Here is a 16,109-nt window from a genome sequence, read left to right as displayed (position 1 = left end):
GACAGTCACTTTCCTAACCTGGGGTCAATATTTCAAAGTGTTGCTGCGTTTCTCATGAGGCAACCCCGCTTGATAGCACTTGAGAACAACTGCTTTTTATTCATTTAAAAGTAATGAGAGACCGATTAGAAAATATATACTGTTTTAAAATAATCCTCCCTCAACTTTTCTACTTTTTCTAAAGAATATTTATTCAGTATCCATTTTCTACCTCATACAGTCTTAGAGCGACTGGGCTTTCTGTGGCTGGTTTCCAAGGGAAGTCACCACAGTGGCACCAAGACAAGCAACCTCTCAGGTTCTTCGGAAAGGCTTTGCCAGGGTTGGACTGTTTTAGTTATCTGTTGCTGCCTAGCATCGACTTCAAATTTAACGACCTAAAATTATCATCATTGTATTGCTCCTCGTGAATCTGTACACCTGGAATTTTAACAGGGCATGAGAGGTGGATGTTCCTCTGCTCCACGTAATGTGATTGTAAAGTCTGAGATGCGTCCTCGGTCACAGGCCCGCTGACCCAGCTGGAGCGGCGTGGGTCCCTGGGAGCAGCTGGAGCACTTCCACAGGGGTCATGGTCAGTGCCTGGTCCCAAGGTTCTTTGACAGTCTCATGGACTGTCTCTCTCCATGGGTCCCTTCTACGGAGCTGCTGCACCTCCTCTTTTTTTTTTTTTTGGTGTGGGTGGGGGGTTCAATGAACAGGTTTTATTAGTGTTACCCGGGTGTTCAGAATGGAATGAGAAGAAAAGGGTCAGGATGAGGGGAGATTGGAAGACAGAGTAATGAGAGAATAGGAAAAGTCAGCAAGGGAGAGCTAGAGAGAAGAGACAGAGGGACGGGTGGCCACCCAAGAAGATGAAGACAGACAATTTTCTTCTTTTAAATGCACAATAAAGTTTCACCTTAAAACAAAACAAAGCATACATTCTGTAGGCATGGAACGAAATGAAGAGAGTAATGCTTTCTAACCAGTCACTTTCCCGAGCCTGTTTCAGTGTCTCAAACTGTGGTTGCTCTTCTTACAGGGCAGCCAGAGAGGGCTGCAACTCCGTTTCTTGATGTCAAGAGCAGAGGCAGTGGAGGAAGAGGGGAGAGTGGAGTGGGGGGGCATACTTGGAGAATATCTTCCTGCCAACAAATTAATTCCAACTCATAGCTACCCTGTAGGACAGAACAGAGCTGCCCCTGTGGGGTCCCAAGACTGTAACTCGTTATGAGAGTAGAAAGCCTCATCTTTCTCCTTCCGAGTGGCTGGTGGTTTCAAACTGCTGACTTTGGGGTTAGCAGACTAACTTGTAACTACTACCCTACAGGCCTTCTTAAAATGTGTCCATTAGTTCTCTGTCTTGTAGTTTGCTAAACCCCACTCTGGAATAAACTGCTTAAATAGTCAACAGCCTTCCTATGTGTGACATAAATGTGTGCTAAGCTTTTGTTTTCCCTGGGGAGTTAGTTGCTTCACTTAGTCTTTCTAAACTACACAATTCTGAACCCAAGCCATTGTGGGAAATATGTCAGAGATACACTCTCAGATGATATGATTTTTAGATCCAGATGGGCAAAACAAATGACCTGTTCTAGTTAAACAAATACAACAAGCTGAAAAATGGCAATGGGTCCTATCTTATTCCTAGTCTGTTTTAAACATAGTCTCTTCCTCCCAGTTGGGGGAGGTTATTTATGGAGGTGGGAAGCTACAGTCAGAACTGGTCACAGGAGGTTGCGGTTTGTTGTCTTTGTTTGGTTTTGTCATAGTGCCTGTACAATAAAAATGTCCAGACTCCCCTGCGATGGTTCTGTCCCCACCAGCACATACCATATGGAGGATTGGCTGACTCCTTGGGACTCCAGTAAGCATCCTGAGCTGATATGGGTCCGTGAAAGCCTCACCAAACCAGATGCTGTCAGTGGGTGGGAATGACATGATGATTTATCCCCCAGCAATGCTGCCGACTGGGAGTGGTTTCTTTGCGTTGCTTGCCAAGGCATCAGCTAGATTATAGGGCTTTATGGGCAAGGCTCTGTTTTATATGTAACTGATGTAAGTGCCAGGATGCTCTTTGTTTGTTTGTTTGTTTGTTTGTTTGTTTGTTTGTTTGTTTGAGATGAACTTATTTGTCACTAAAAACTCCAAGTCCATTTCAATTTTACTCCCCCCCTTTTTAAATCATTTTATTGGGGGCTAGTACAACTCTTATCATAATCCATCCATCCATCCATCCATCCATGTGTCAAGCACATTTGTACATTTGTTGCCATCATCGTTCTCAAAACATTTGCTTTCTACTTGAGCCCTTGGTATCAGCTCCTCATTTTCCTTCCCTCCCCACTCCCCTTCCCTCATGAACCCTTGATAATTTATAAATCATTATTATTATTTTGTCATAGCTTACACTGCCTGACATCTCCCTTCACCCACTTTTCTGTTGTCCATCCCCCAGGGAGAAGGTTATATGTAGATCCTTGTTATTGGTTCCTCTTTCTATCCCACCTTCCCTCTACCATGCCGGTATCATCACTCTCAGCACTGGTCCTGAAGGGATAATCTGTCCTGGATTCCTGTGTTTCCAGTTCCTATCTGTACCAGTGTACATCCTCTGGTCTAGTCAGATTTGTAAGGTAGAATTGGGATCATGATAGTGGGGGGGGGGAAGCATTTAGGATCTAGAGGAAAGTTGTGTTTCATCGTTGCTACTCATCTCCTCCCAGAGACCCTTCTGTAAGGGGATGTCCAGTTGCCTACAGATGGGCTTTGGGTCCCCAATCTGTAGTCCTCCTCATTCACAATGATTTAATTTTTTGTGTGTTCTTTGATGCCTGATACCTGATCCCTTTGACACCTCGTGATCACACAGGGTGGTGTGCTTCTTCCATATGCCTCCCCCCTTTTTTCTAAAGCCGCTCAGATCACTATTTAGGTTTGAGGGATAAGGAATCTGGATGGATTTTCTTTTTTAAAGAAACATATTTACACAACCCATCTCAAGAAATGAAATAAACAACAATGTCCTATTAAGTCCTCTATATATGTGGTTCTTTTTTTCTCCTTACTCTTACTGCCCCACCGAGAACCCATCCCTCCTCTCTCCCTGTTCCCGCCCTGTCCCTTGTTCTTCATAAATCACATATCCTTTATAAACCAAAATATAAAACTGTAACAGGGCAAAATCATCACTGTCTTCTGCCTCGTAAAGCTCGTTGAGAAAGAAATATTCCAATAAACACAGCCTCTGAATTTTACCTCATAACCTAGATTCCGTAGGAGAGGAGTCACCGTTACAGACACTTTTCTACCCTTCTGTGTACTGTCGCTGTTGTCTTCCGCACGGTTCTGCCAACTCATTTTAAATAGGGCAATGTTCATGGGGAGAAATGGAAAAACACTTCATGTAGATGGGTTTTCTAGTTTGATAAAAAGCATTGGGAAACATAATTCTCCCTTCTACTCAGATCCCATTAGATTCTGCGCCCACATACCTCCAGCCCAGCCCCACCTACCTGTCAGCGGAAGCTTCTGTGGTGCTGTGATGCTGAATGGGTCTCAGCACTGCTTGAAGACTAAGATAGAAAACCTTGGTGATCCACTTTTGACAGTCCGATCAGGGAGAGACCAGTCTCGTTGTGCTTGGCATGGCCATGTGCTGGGGGCCAACCTAAAGGCAGTTCGTTACAAGAACAAGGCTTTGTCCTTTTCCTCTCCTCCTTTCGGCTTCAATGCTCTCTTGCCCTCTGTTTAAATTCTCTGTACCATAAGCTGTTGGGAGGTGCAAAAGTGAAGATGCTCTGTATATAACGTACAGCAAGTTGAATATGTCAGAGGGGCAGTCTTCAGGTTACTGGTAGGGCTGAAATCATTGATGTTCAAGGGTGCAATACACTAATTCAAATGTAGGTGTTATTTTAGTGAAGTTCTTTCATAGCAAGGGAAGGGCTTTCATAGAATACAGGAGCCTTGGTGGCGAAGTGGTTACAAGTTGGGCTGCAATCCCCAAAGATCAGCAGTTCGAAACCACCAACTAACTGCTCCTCAGAAGAAAGACGGTACTCCCGTAGAGTTAGTGTCTCAGAAACCCACAGGGGCAGTTCTATCCTGTCCTATTGGGTAGCTATGAGTCAGAATTGACTCAATGGCAGGGAGTTTCTTTGTTTTTTTAAGTAGGATCCTGGGTAATGGAACCCACTAAGTGGTCAATAGCCTTTCTCATCTTGGCCCCTACTTCAACTCCTGGCATGCTTTCAACTCCTGGCATGCTTCCACTAAATGCCTAGGATTTATATATTCTGCACAAAACATTTTATAATTCACAGAAACAATCAGATACTATTTCTTATCCCACTAATCATGTCTCTCGAGTGAATAGGAGAATGATTCAAACTTTGATCTGCATATAAAATTCTGTATGAGCACAGATTATCATGCATTTGAATTTATCCAGGTGCAGGTTAACTGAAGTTCATTCTATTGTATAATGACCTGATCCTCTTTGGAGGGCTGGAGGAGTGCTTCTTTCTCCTGCGGGAAGGGAAGAGGAGGCGATCTGCTCATGTGATGTCTATAGCCTCCAAAACAATGTCACTTCAGAAATAAACAAAACAAGTGAAAATAAAACACTTTTGAAAAACCTCAAGTGTCATCAAGTAGATTCTGACTCAGAACCACCCAATAGGAGAGAGCAGTACGCCCCGGGGGTTCTCACACTGTATCGCCCTCCAGGGTTAGACAAGAAAGAAGAGCCAATAGGGAAGGGCAGCACGTAGCTCCTGCTGAACCTCCTTCATCCCAGGGATGAGGAGCTACAGCCCCGGAGATGGACAGGAATGTGGTCGAGCTTGAGCAGCCAAATGAGAACCAAGAGCACAGGGTGGTGGGCTTCCCAGCCCACAGAGCGAGAAAGCTGAGTGCCTTTGGACCAGAGACTTGCTGTGGAAGTGGCACGCCTTTTGCGATTTAGCAAAGGAAAGGAGAAAAAATAACAACTCACTGCCATCAAGTCAATTCTCACTCATAGCGACCAGTAGGACCGGGGAGAAGTGCCCACTTTGGGTTTCGAGACTGTAGTCCTTTATAAAAGTAGATGCCTCGTCTTTTTCCTGCATAACCACGGGCGATATTTCAGCAGCTGACCTTGCGGTTAGCAGCCCTACCTGTAAGGACTACCCTACCAGGGCTTCTCAGAAACCCTGGGGAAAGTTCAGAACCGGCTCCACGGCAGTGGGTTGGGTTTAGATGAAGGCTGTGCAGTGCAAATTGAGGACTCCCTATCAAACAAGCTGGTCGAGTTTAGGATCTAAGGGAGGCATTGGCAGACTCTTGTGTGAAGGACTGGAAAGTAAATATTTTAGGCTTTGTGGATATACAGTCTCTATTACAACTCCTCAGTGCCGCCATCATGGGGCCAAAGCAGACACTTTTTTAACTATTTCAGCTATTACACGCCTGTGCTAGTAAGTGTTTCTTTAGTATTTATAAAGTTTTATATAGTTTGTCAACATTTGATCCAAATAACGATAGAGTGAGAAATAAAGCTATTTCTTCTAGGATTGTGTGAAAGAGGAAAGATTTACTTGTTCATCTTTACCAGTTTCATTTTATGGCTTCACTGATTTTTCCATAGCATTTGTGTGGATAGCCTAAGGGAGCTACCTTATTGTGGTATGCCATCGAGTCGAGGCTGATGTATAGAGACAGGGTATGACAAAGTAGAAGCACCCCCCCAGAGTCTCCCAGGCTGTAATCTTCATGGAAATAAATAGGCAGGAATTTTGTTTCTCCCATGGAATCACTGGTGAGTTTGAATATTCTACCTTTCAGTTAACAGCCAAGTGCTTTAACCACTGTGCCACCAGGATTCCGTAAAAGGAGTTCTATTGCCATAGAGCCGATTCCAACTTATAGAAAACTGAATGGAATTATCCCATAAGGTTCCCAAGTATATAATTTTTACTGAAGCAGTCTTCCATATTGCTCTCCTGCTGAGTGGTTGGTGGGTTTGAACCACCAACCTTCGGTTAGCTGTTGAACATTTACCCACTGTACCAGCAGGACTCCACAAAAGGACGATAGAGGAGGAATGAAAAGATACAGAGCGCTTAAAAATAGGAAACCATGAAAGGAAGTGTGCGTACACTTTTGTTATTTGCTCCCCCACCCCTGGTTAAAATAGCCTCAATGATTTGGAATTATGTACAATCTTCCTCTCATCGACTTCTGTGCCCTCTTGCCCCTCCCCCCCTCTCCTTTGCCTTGGAATTCTCTGACAAATGCCATAGCAGATATAGACGGCCTCAAACAGAGTGAAGTTCCAATTTTTAAAAACCAACGGCACTTGGAGAGCATTAAAGCACTGTGACCTGCTCACCATCCTGGGGACTGCAAAAGGCCAGGTGGAGAATTACAGACCTAAGGAGTTGGGAAGAAGAAGTGGAGACTGACAGGTGCATTAATACCTTGTTGGATTACATGAAAAGGCTACTCCTTCATGGGGGCTCACTTTCTGGCACTGCTGCTCAACACCCTATTTACATGCCCCCCTCCCCCCCCCTGGAGCCTATTAGTCGGAGCCAGCTTGCCCACAGTGGGTTTGATTTTGGTTTAAGGCACCTATTAAAAGTTTTGAAACTTTTTGAGTACTTACTTTTCTTACTCTAAGAGAATGTGTGCCGACTGTGGAAAAGAGAGAAAAGACGATGATGACTCGCTCAGAATCCCACGAGCCAGACATCACCACGGCTGGCAGTTTAGGACACTGGTAATTCACCACCACCACCGCCGCTGCCTCCAGAAAAAGGTGAAAAGAAAGCAAAGCTAGAGTGTGCTTGGAAGGAACCATTACAGAGGCAGCGTGGACCCTGAGCATCGCGTTTCCCCGGGAACTGTTCCGTGCGTAGGCTGTGTGCTCATCGGCCCTTCCTGCTTTTGCTATATGTTACCGTTAGTTGAGGATGATGGACTATTTCGTATGACTTGCTTGGTTATTTGGGGTGGCCAGAATGGGCATAAAGCTTTCCCGCATAAAGGAATGGTAATTGCTTCTCCCATTGACACCATTTCCATTACGAAAGGTTTCAAAGGAACCGTCTCTGCTTTCAGGGAGTGCAGGAAACCTGCCCCTCCTTTTAGTACAGTCTTCAGACATTTGACGTAACAAACATGCAATTTTTACTCTAATTTTTTCCTCACACGTTTGCCCCTGTGACTTACGGGAAAGGTGGAATTTTGTAATCATTACCTGCGTGGTTTGAGTTGTTTGCAACTTTTGTTATTATGACTAACACCAGTGTAAACATCTATGTAAATGAATTTGAAACTGATTCTTTTATTATTTCCTCAGGATTATTTCCTAGAAGTAGATTTCCAAAGTATAGTATATTGACGTATTTATGTCTCCTGGTAAGTATTAACAAACTGATTACTGAGATTGTTGCAATGAATGCTCCCCAAATAGTCCATGATGGGGCCTTCAAAGAGTGTATTGGAAAAATGGATATGAAAGATAATGGAATAAAATACAGTGTATGAAAGCACGGAGCTGTCTCAATTTTTAAACTGTAGCCACTGTTCATCTAATTTGAATATTTTGATGAGTAGTGATTTGGGAGAAAACAACTTCTTTTGAAAATTGTTTTTCCCCGTGCCCATTTAATTAATCTTGCTAGTACTTACTTTCCTTACAGCTATTTTATGGCCTCTTTACTGAATACTTAGCCAATTATTGGGTCTCTCTATTGAAAACATTTTCTTGTTGTCCTTGACCTCTTATAAAAATGCATCTTAAAATTGCATCATATAATCTCCAGCTATTTCTTCCCAGGCATTTCATCGTAGGCAGTCAATTCCCACCCTGCAGTTCAGTCATGATTTATCATTCTACATCTACTTCTTTCAGCTTTGATGTACTGTGCTACATCACCAGCATTTAAAGGGATGGGCGGCACGGAGACCCACAGTTCTCTTTGCACCCAGAGGTTCCCTCTCATTACTCTCATTGTTCTTGACTTTATGTCAGAGTTTTCAGCAGCATCTTTCTCGTGCTCAGACATGTGGGGTGTTTGGAGTGCAGCATCTCTTCCCCTTCTCTCTGCCGCCGCAGGGCTTGTCAAAGTGCGCTGCAGAAGGGCCAGTCACGTGCACACTTCCTGTATGACAGTGAGAGAATTGTCCTCTCCCAGAAGTCTTCTTTTAAAACGGGTGGTCACCTGAGCAGAATAAGACTGTATGTAACTAATACTTTGATGTTTCTTAGTTTCATTAGTCCCCCTTTCTGTATAATAGCTGATACGGACTCACAAGACAGCCCTGGAACCCAGAGTGAAGAAGCAGAGGGAGAGAAAGCAGAGAGCTAAGGCTGAGAGGGCATCCCTGGTTAACTGGTGGATGCTAACCAGAAGACTGGAAGTTCAAGCTCACCACACATGTCTTAGGAGAAACGCCTGTTGGGACAAATGGACCTCGCAGATCTCAGCAGACACGAACCGCAGACCAGAAGCACTAGATAGTACCTGGCCACCCAAACCGACTGCTCTGGGGTAAAAAACAAAAACAATAGAAGTTTCTGAGTTATGGAAGAAAAGGTGGAGTAAAATTAAACTAAAAAAAGAAAAAGACAAGACGTATTGGTCTGGTAGAGAGACTAGTGTAACCCTCCAGGCTACAGCCCTCGGTCACTCTTCAAGCTGGGAACTACAGACTCAGCTTTCCGCCAAGCCATGGGCAGCCATACGAGGTGTGGACAGTAACACCGGGATGTGCAATCTCCTGGACAGATCAACCATGTGCAATAAGAAGGGCATGCTTTGCCCAGAGCACAGCTCAGAAGGCAGGATGGGATAGAACAGAAGGACAGATGGAAAGGATAGCTACAGGGAGGATGTGGGAAGAATCCTGAAACAAATTGGATATGGATAGTAGAAGGGAAGGCAAATTGTCCCTGTAAACTTTCACCCAAATCACAATAAAAAGTAAATCATAAGAATAAAAACTCATCATCTACTTCTGACTAGTCAACCACTGAAAGCCCTCTAGAGCACAGCTCTATCCCGACACCCAGAGGTCTCCAAGAGGCCAATGACTTTAACAAATGAGGGTAGGAAGAGAGAGGAAGGCAGGAGAAGGAGGAAGTAGGAAAAGGGGCCACTGTCAAACACCATCTCCTTGCCTCTGACTGGTGGTAAATGGCCTGTGGACAGTGTCTGCAGGCCTCTCACTGCACAAGCGGGAGCGTCAGCCCAAGGCCAGTCCCTCTGAGGCACAGGTGCCTCTTGCTTCCACCCTCCAACCTTCGTTACCACTTCTGCCTCTGTCTCTCCCGTGGCTCTCTACTCCTCCCTTCCATTCGGTAGTACATCATGAGTATGGGGTGACTGGGAAGGTCAGAGAGAAAGACAGGCTTTCTACTCCGGTAAAGCGTTCCAGTGTCAGAAACTCACGGGGCAGTTCTGCCCTGCTCTGTACATTGCTGTGAGTTGGCATGCACCTGATGGCAGTGAGAAGAGTGGAAACAGAAAATCCATTCCCCAGGTGGGCTGCCTACACTTCGCTCTTGCATAATTCTGCCCAGTCATTTGGCAGGAGTTACAGAGGCAGTGGCTAGAAGGGTCATACTGAGTGTGCCAGTGCACTGTCTATCACCAGATAAATAGTAAACCTGTATGTGTGTGTTTCTTAAAAAGATGTTAAATACGTTGATATTCTGCTATTTTAGGTGCATACATGAGCTGTCACTAGGAAACTTGGTTATTAAAAAACGGATTTTGAAAAAAATACTCTTATCTACTCGTGTACAAGCTGAGTTTTTCAGCGTATTTTAAATGTAGTTTTTGTGGTAAAATTAGGCTCCTCGGTGGATATTCAGGTCGGTTTATACTCAAGTATATATGGTAACAAAAATAACTTTTTAAATTAAAAAAATGGTTTTGTTAGAAATATTTCCTGTTGTTTTAGTTAGGTACCACCGAGTTGGCTCCAGTCCGTGGTGACTTTGTGCACAACAGGACTCAGCACTGCCTGGCCCTGCACCGTCCTCACAATTGATCTTATGTTTGAGCCCATTGTTCCAACCATGGTGGCAATATATCTCCTAATGAATAGAAATATTTCCTAAATAGGGAGAACTCTGACAGTCTCCTTCGGGAGACCTGGTGGTGTTGTGGTTAAAGCGCTTGGCTACTAACCACAAAGGTCATGCAAGGAACAACCGTGTGGCCATTTGCTGCTGTACAGACGTATAGCTTGGTAGACCCTATGGGGTCACTTTGGTGAGAAAGAGATTCAGGAGCAATGGATTTGTTTATTTGTGGTATATATTTTAATTTTTCAGAAGCATTTTCATCTGCCTTACCATGATCCAGTACCATTCTATTTCTTCTTTGAATGCTTGACAATATTTTAAAAGTTTATTATCAAAGCAGTATGGAAAACTAATACAATTGCTCTTTCTTTCTATTAGACTGTGCCTGGTTTTCACAGTCAAGCCTTGTGAAAGTTCCTACTGCCCTGGGCAGTGCAGCCATCAAGAACTCCTGTGTAGGTAGAGCTTGCTGACTCATTAGTTCTCATTCTACCTGATGAGAGATAACACTCCCTAATTTAAAACCCAGTTAAACAAAATAAATACTTTCTTTGGACAGAATGCTTTGTGGTTTTGTGACTCAACTTTCAATGCTAGAAGCCTGTTTTCTCAATCGGTCAATGCTATGGGTGGGTGGGTGCATGCGCTGTATTTTACTTTATCCCGATTGGAGGGAGGTGGATTTTATTTCATACCTACTTGAATACAAGTTTCAAGGATTGTAGATGATATGGTTCTTAGCTCTCAAAAAGCCTGTAATTGAATTGAAGAGAAAATATGTGTTCCCAAAACCTGAATACAAACACTCACAAAATCATACTAGTTTGAATCATGTGAAATTGCCATGTAGGTTCGACTGGCTTTGACCTATAGAGGCATGGTATACCTTGATGCTCACCTAAAAGTTCAGGACCACTCACTTCTCAAGCCCGTGGGTGTTGCTTGTCCTTCAGTCCTCTTGGAGTGCGGCGTGTTGTACAGGGGTCTGTTCTCTCCATCCTCACCACTTCCAACTCAAGTAACCTCGGCAGCAGCCGCAGAACTGGGGGGACACTGGTTTGTCCCTCAAGGTGAGAGTCCTGCACTGACTCTTCTGTTCTCTACTGTCCTTATTCCCACAAGCATGGATTTTCTTTCCTCCCAAACACATCCTCACCTTATTCTGAATATATTATTTCCCTCTTGTCTTCCGGACTTGGATCACCCGAGGAAAATCCCCACCTTCCATCATGTTCCTTCCTCTTCCTTGATCCTTTCCAGCCTTCCCACAGTTGATCACTGAGAAAAGCCAGGGCTGCGTTGGTGGGGGGAGGCTAGCCCGAGGTTTTGATGTGAAATTTGAAGCAATGATCCTCGAGATCTGATATCAACAAAAGCCCTGCAAAGCCCCTTTGGGATCTGCCAAACTTCGCTAACCATTGTCTCGTCCTCATTGAACCGGCTTTTCCTCAATATCCTTTCCGCCCAAGGCAACAGTCTGCGCTTCAGAAAAGTAAATATTGTGCCTCAGACAACCTCATTACGTTGTCAGTCTTCTTTTTAACTCATTTTAAACACAATGGTTCCGCCCCTTTTTTCCTGAGTGGTTATGGTGGTCATTTTTTATCTTTTTCCCAAAGTACAATATTTCAGTAGGTGAAACTGACTTTCAGGGACTTATCTTGAGAATTAAACCACCTCACATGTGCATTGATGTACACATGCAATTGGCAGGCAGTATGGAGACAATGGCTAGAATATCTAGTAATTCTTGCACCACACTGGTCCTATGACCAGATAAACAGTAGATCTGATACAGTTTTGAAAACATATTTATAGGATAATGAGTCTGTTACCTTAAAATAGTTTTAGAACACAATCCTTTTATAAGTTGGGACATAAAAACTATAAACAAACTAGAACTAGAAAAGTAAGGGGTGACAAAACACAAGATTCTTGGAGGAAGTGGACTTCAAATTTAGGCTTAATGGAATATGCTAGCCAAAATTTGCAAGGAAGAAAGGAAAGCATTATTACCCTGATAGGAAACCCAGGCAAAGACTTGTAAATAATGAAGCAAGTTATACATACCCCACCCAAAACCAAACCCACTAGCGTCATAAAGGAAAGGCAAATATATCTCTCTGATCAGAACTGAAAGAGAAGGAGCCAAAAAGAGGTGGGGTTGGAGTACCTGTTAGGGTGGGAAATGTGAAGCTGACTTTTGATAACACAACTTGTTACCAACCGTTGTGTCTGGACTTTATTAAAGCCAGATCAATGTTTCCCAACTGGGCATCGCCACCCCCTGGTGGTATCCAGGGGAGTTGCAATAGATATTTACACTTTATCTTTGGATTATGGGCAAAAGGTTTTCATTGCCAAGAGGCAGAGTAAAAAAAAAAAAATCCTGAAAAGGGGGCAGTCGGCCAAATACATCTGGAAACCCGAGTCAGTTGTAAGGTAGGGTAGTGCTAATCTCTTCTTGCATTAATGAATGTAGAAAATTTCAGGTCATGACAGCAGCAAAGATAACTATGAGTCAATCCTCAGGTGCAACTTTAGTGTCTGTATTGTCTCCAGTCAGCAAATCTGTGTTCCTGATATGACCCTAATAGGCTTTGCTTTATTACTCCTTGCTAATTGTGATCTTTTAATTAGCATTTGCTTTTGTAACATTAACCCCAGTATAAAAAGCGCTAATTGCAGTTATTTATTAGGTAGGTGATGGCAATTCTAGTCCCTAAAAGCATGTGTCTAGGAGGCAGGTAAGCAACTCTAGTCCCTTGTGAAGTCTGCCCCCCTGGTGCAGGTGGATGGGACAGCCAGAGATGGGATTCAGGCAATTATACACTAATTGTTGAATGCTTTATGTTAATTGTCCAACAACTGCTAGGTATTCAGAATTGAACAAGTTGAACATGCTGAAACTCATAGTTAAGAAAAGCAATGCAAATTTAAACTTCATAGCAACTACTTTGAAAAATTACAGAAAGATAGAAACACACTTTTGGATTTAAAGTAATTTCTTTAGTCTCGTGTTATACTCTCAAAGGGACTTCAAAATTTTCACAGAAAAAATTATTTTGGCTTCATTTTTCCAAAATATTTTGAAACTGCTTCATATTATAAATCAAAAAACCAAACCCACTGTCATTGAGTTGAGCAGTAGGCACCCTACAGGATAGGAAACAACTGCTCTTTTGGAGGTTTCTGAGATGGCAAATCTTTTTTTTATCATTTTATTGGGGGCTCGTACAACCCTTCTCACAATCCATACTCCTTATCACAATCCATACATCCATCCATTGTGTCAAGCACATATGTACCTTTGTTGCCATCATCATGCTCAAAACATTTGCCTTCTACTTGAGCCCTTAATATCTGCTGCTCATTTCCCCCTCCCTCCCCACGCCTCCCTACCTCATGAACCCTTCATCATTCATAAAGTATTATTATTTTGTCATATGTTACACTGTCCGACGTCTCCTCCCTCTTCTCTGCTGTCCATCCCCCAGGGAGGAGGCTATACATAGATTCTTGTAATCAGTTCCCCCTTTCTACCCCACATTCCCTCTACCCTCCAGGCATCGCCACTCTCACCACTGGTCCTGAAGGAGTCATCTGTTGTGGATTTCCTGTGTTTCCAGTTGCTATCTGTACCCATGTACATTCTCTGTTCTAGCCAGATTTGTAAGGTAGAATTGGGATAATGATAGTGGTGGGGGGAGCATTTAAGAACTAGAGGAAAGTTAAATGTTTCATTGTTGCTACCCTGCACCCTGACTGGCTCTTCTCCTCCCCACAACCCTTCAGTAAGGTGGTATACAGTTGGCTACCGGTGGGCTTTGAGTCTCCACTCTGCACTCACCCACATTTACAATTATATGATTTTTTGTTCCTTGATGCTTGATACCTGATCCCTTTGACAGCTCATGGTTAAACATGCTGGTGTGCTTCTTCCATGTGGGCTTTGATGCTTCTCAGCTAGATGGCCGCGTGTTTATCTTCAAGCGTTTAAGATCCCAGACACTACATCTTTTGCTAGCCGGGCACCATCAGCTTTCTTCACCATGTTTGCTTATGCACACATTTTTCTTCAGCAATCGTGTCAGGAAGGTGTGCATCCTGGAATGCCAATTTAATAGAACAATGTGTTCTTGCATTGAGTGAGTGCTTGAGTGGAGGCCCAATGTCCAGGTGCAGGCAGCCTTTTCTTTCTCTGAGTGGCTGGTGAGTTTGAACTGGGAGTAGTTGGTAGACCTTGTAATTAGCAGTCAAGTGGTTCAGCCACTACGTTTGTGTGGGACTGTCTTAGGCGTCTTAAGTATCATTTAAAGACATGGTTCTCACTTCTAGGTTTTTAAGGTTTACAGACTACCATCTGCTAAGAAAGGAGCCTTGATGGCACAGTGGTTAAAGCACTTGGCTACTCACCAGAACATAGGTTCAAATCCATCCGCTGCTGTGTGGGAGATAGATGTGTGCAGTCTGCTTCTGTAAAGATTAACAGCCTTGGAGACCCTATGGGCAGTTTTACTCTGTCCTATAGGGTCACTATGTATAGAATTGACTTGTCAGCAAAGGATTTAGGGAGTTTTGTTTTGTGCTTTTTATAGTAAGAATTTACAGAGTAGAGCCTTTACACCCATGACTTGTCGCTGTGAAAAATGTGATAGCATCTGACTTATAAAGAAAGTAGACATTTGTGGGAATAGGAAGTATAATAAGTGCTACAGTGTTTTGATACAAAGGACCTTTTTATTTTTTAAATCTTTTTATTGGGGCTCATCAGGCTCTTATCACAGTCTGTACATACATCAATTGAGCAAAGCACCCTTATACATTCGTTGCACTCGTCATTCTCATAATTCACCTTCCACTTGGGTTCCTGGAATCAGCTCGGTTTCCCTTCCCCCCCCCTCCCCCTCCCTCCCCGATCCCACCCCTGGTCCCTTGATAGTTTATAAATAATTATTTTATCTTATCTTACACTGCCCGGAGTCTCCCCTCACCCGCCTCCCCATTGCCTATCTCCCAGAGAGGAGGTTACACATAGATCTCCAAGATCGGTTCTCCCTTTCTACACCCCCTTCCCTCCTGGTGTCGCCACTCCCACCGCTGGTGTTGAGGGGTTCATCTGTCCTAGATTCCCTGTGCCTCCAGTTCCCCACTGCACCGCGATACAAAGGACCTTTGACATAATTACTGTATATACTTGATTATAAGCCGACCTGAGTATAAGCCGAGGTACCTAATTATTACCTGGGAAACCAGAAAAACTGATTGACTCGAGTATAAGCCTAGAGTGGAAAATGCAGAAGCTATTGGTGAGTTTCAATAATCAAAACAAAGGAAAATAAAATTACTAAAAATTGAGACAACAGTGGGGTAATGTATTTAAATATTTATTTTAAATAAAAAACATAAATAAAAGGACAACAAGTCATTTAACATTAGTACACCAGCACAGTAAATGGAAAATAGGTTCAACAAAAACAATAAGGTAGCAACAAGAATACCTTAAGAGGACTATTCCCTGAGCTCAATCAGCAACCAAGCTAAAATGTAGAGTTAAAATCCTTCAAAACTGGATTCCTCATCATCATCCGTATCCCAATGCAGAGCTTCAGCTGGTGTGAGGTCATCATAGACGCTGTCCTCAACTGAGATCGCGGTCATCACCATCACTGCTGTCATTTTCATACAAAGCGCAGTTTTCACTGCCATCCATAGCATTACTAATACAGATGTCTTCCCATGCATCTCGAACTCACTTTGCTATTTACTCTATGTCAGGCTTCATGAGATTTCCTCCTTTTGCTAGTCGGGCTTGACCAGATAACATCCATTCATGCCACATCCTTCACACACGGTCTTTAAAAGACTTATTCAAAGATACATCCAGAGGCTGCACTACCAGATGTAAGCCCACCTGGAATAATGGCTAAAGTAACTTTACTAGATTTTGCCAATTTTTTTATGTCATCTGATAGGTGGACTCTGAACATATCCCAAACAAGTAATGATGGCTTTTTCTTTAAGGCTGCTCCTGGTCGTCGTT

At 43.3% G+C, this 16,109-nt stretch overlaps 1 protein-coding gene and 1 pseudogene across 1 annotated transcript in view; one reads left to right on the top strand and one right to left on the bottom strand.

The window, feature by feature from the left end:
* CRYBG1 (crystallin beta-gamma domain containing 1) overlaps positions 1–16,109 on the top strand; it is a 281,201-nt gene that overhangs the window by 116,837 nt on the left and 148,255 nt on the right. The gene's annotated exons all lie outside the window — the stretch shown is intronic.
* Positions 925–1,036, bottom strand: LOC142454032 (small nucleolar RNA SNORA36 family; annotated as a pseudogene).

Source organism: Tenrec ecaudatus, chromosome 7 (assembly GCF_050624435.1).
Source record: "Tenrec ecaudatus isolate mTenEca1 chromosome 7, mTenEca1.hap1, whole genome shotgun sequence".
Taxonomy (NCBI): Eukaryota; Metazoa; Chordata; class Mammalia; order Afrosoricida; family Tenrecidae; genus Tenrec; species Tenrec ecaudatus.
The sequence above is the reverse complement of the archived record's forward strand: the minus strand, read 5'-3'. Positions and strand labels throughout refer to the sequence as shown.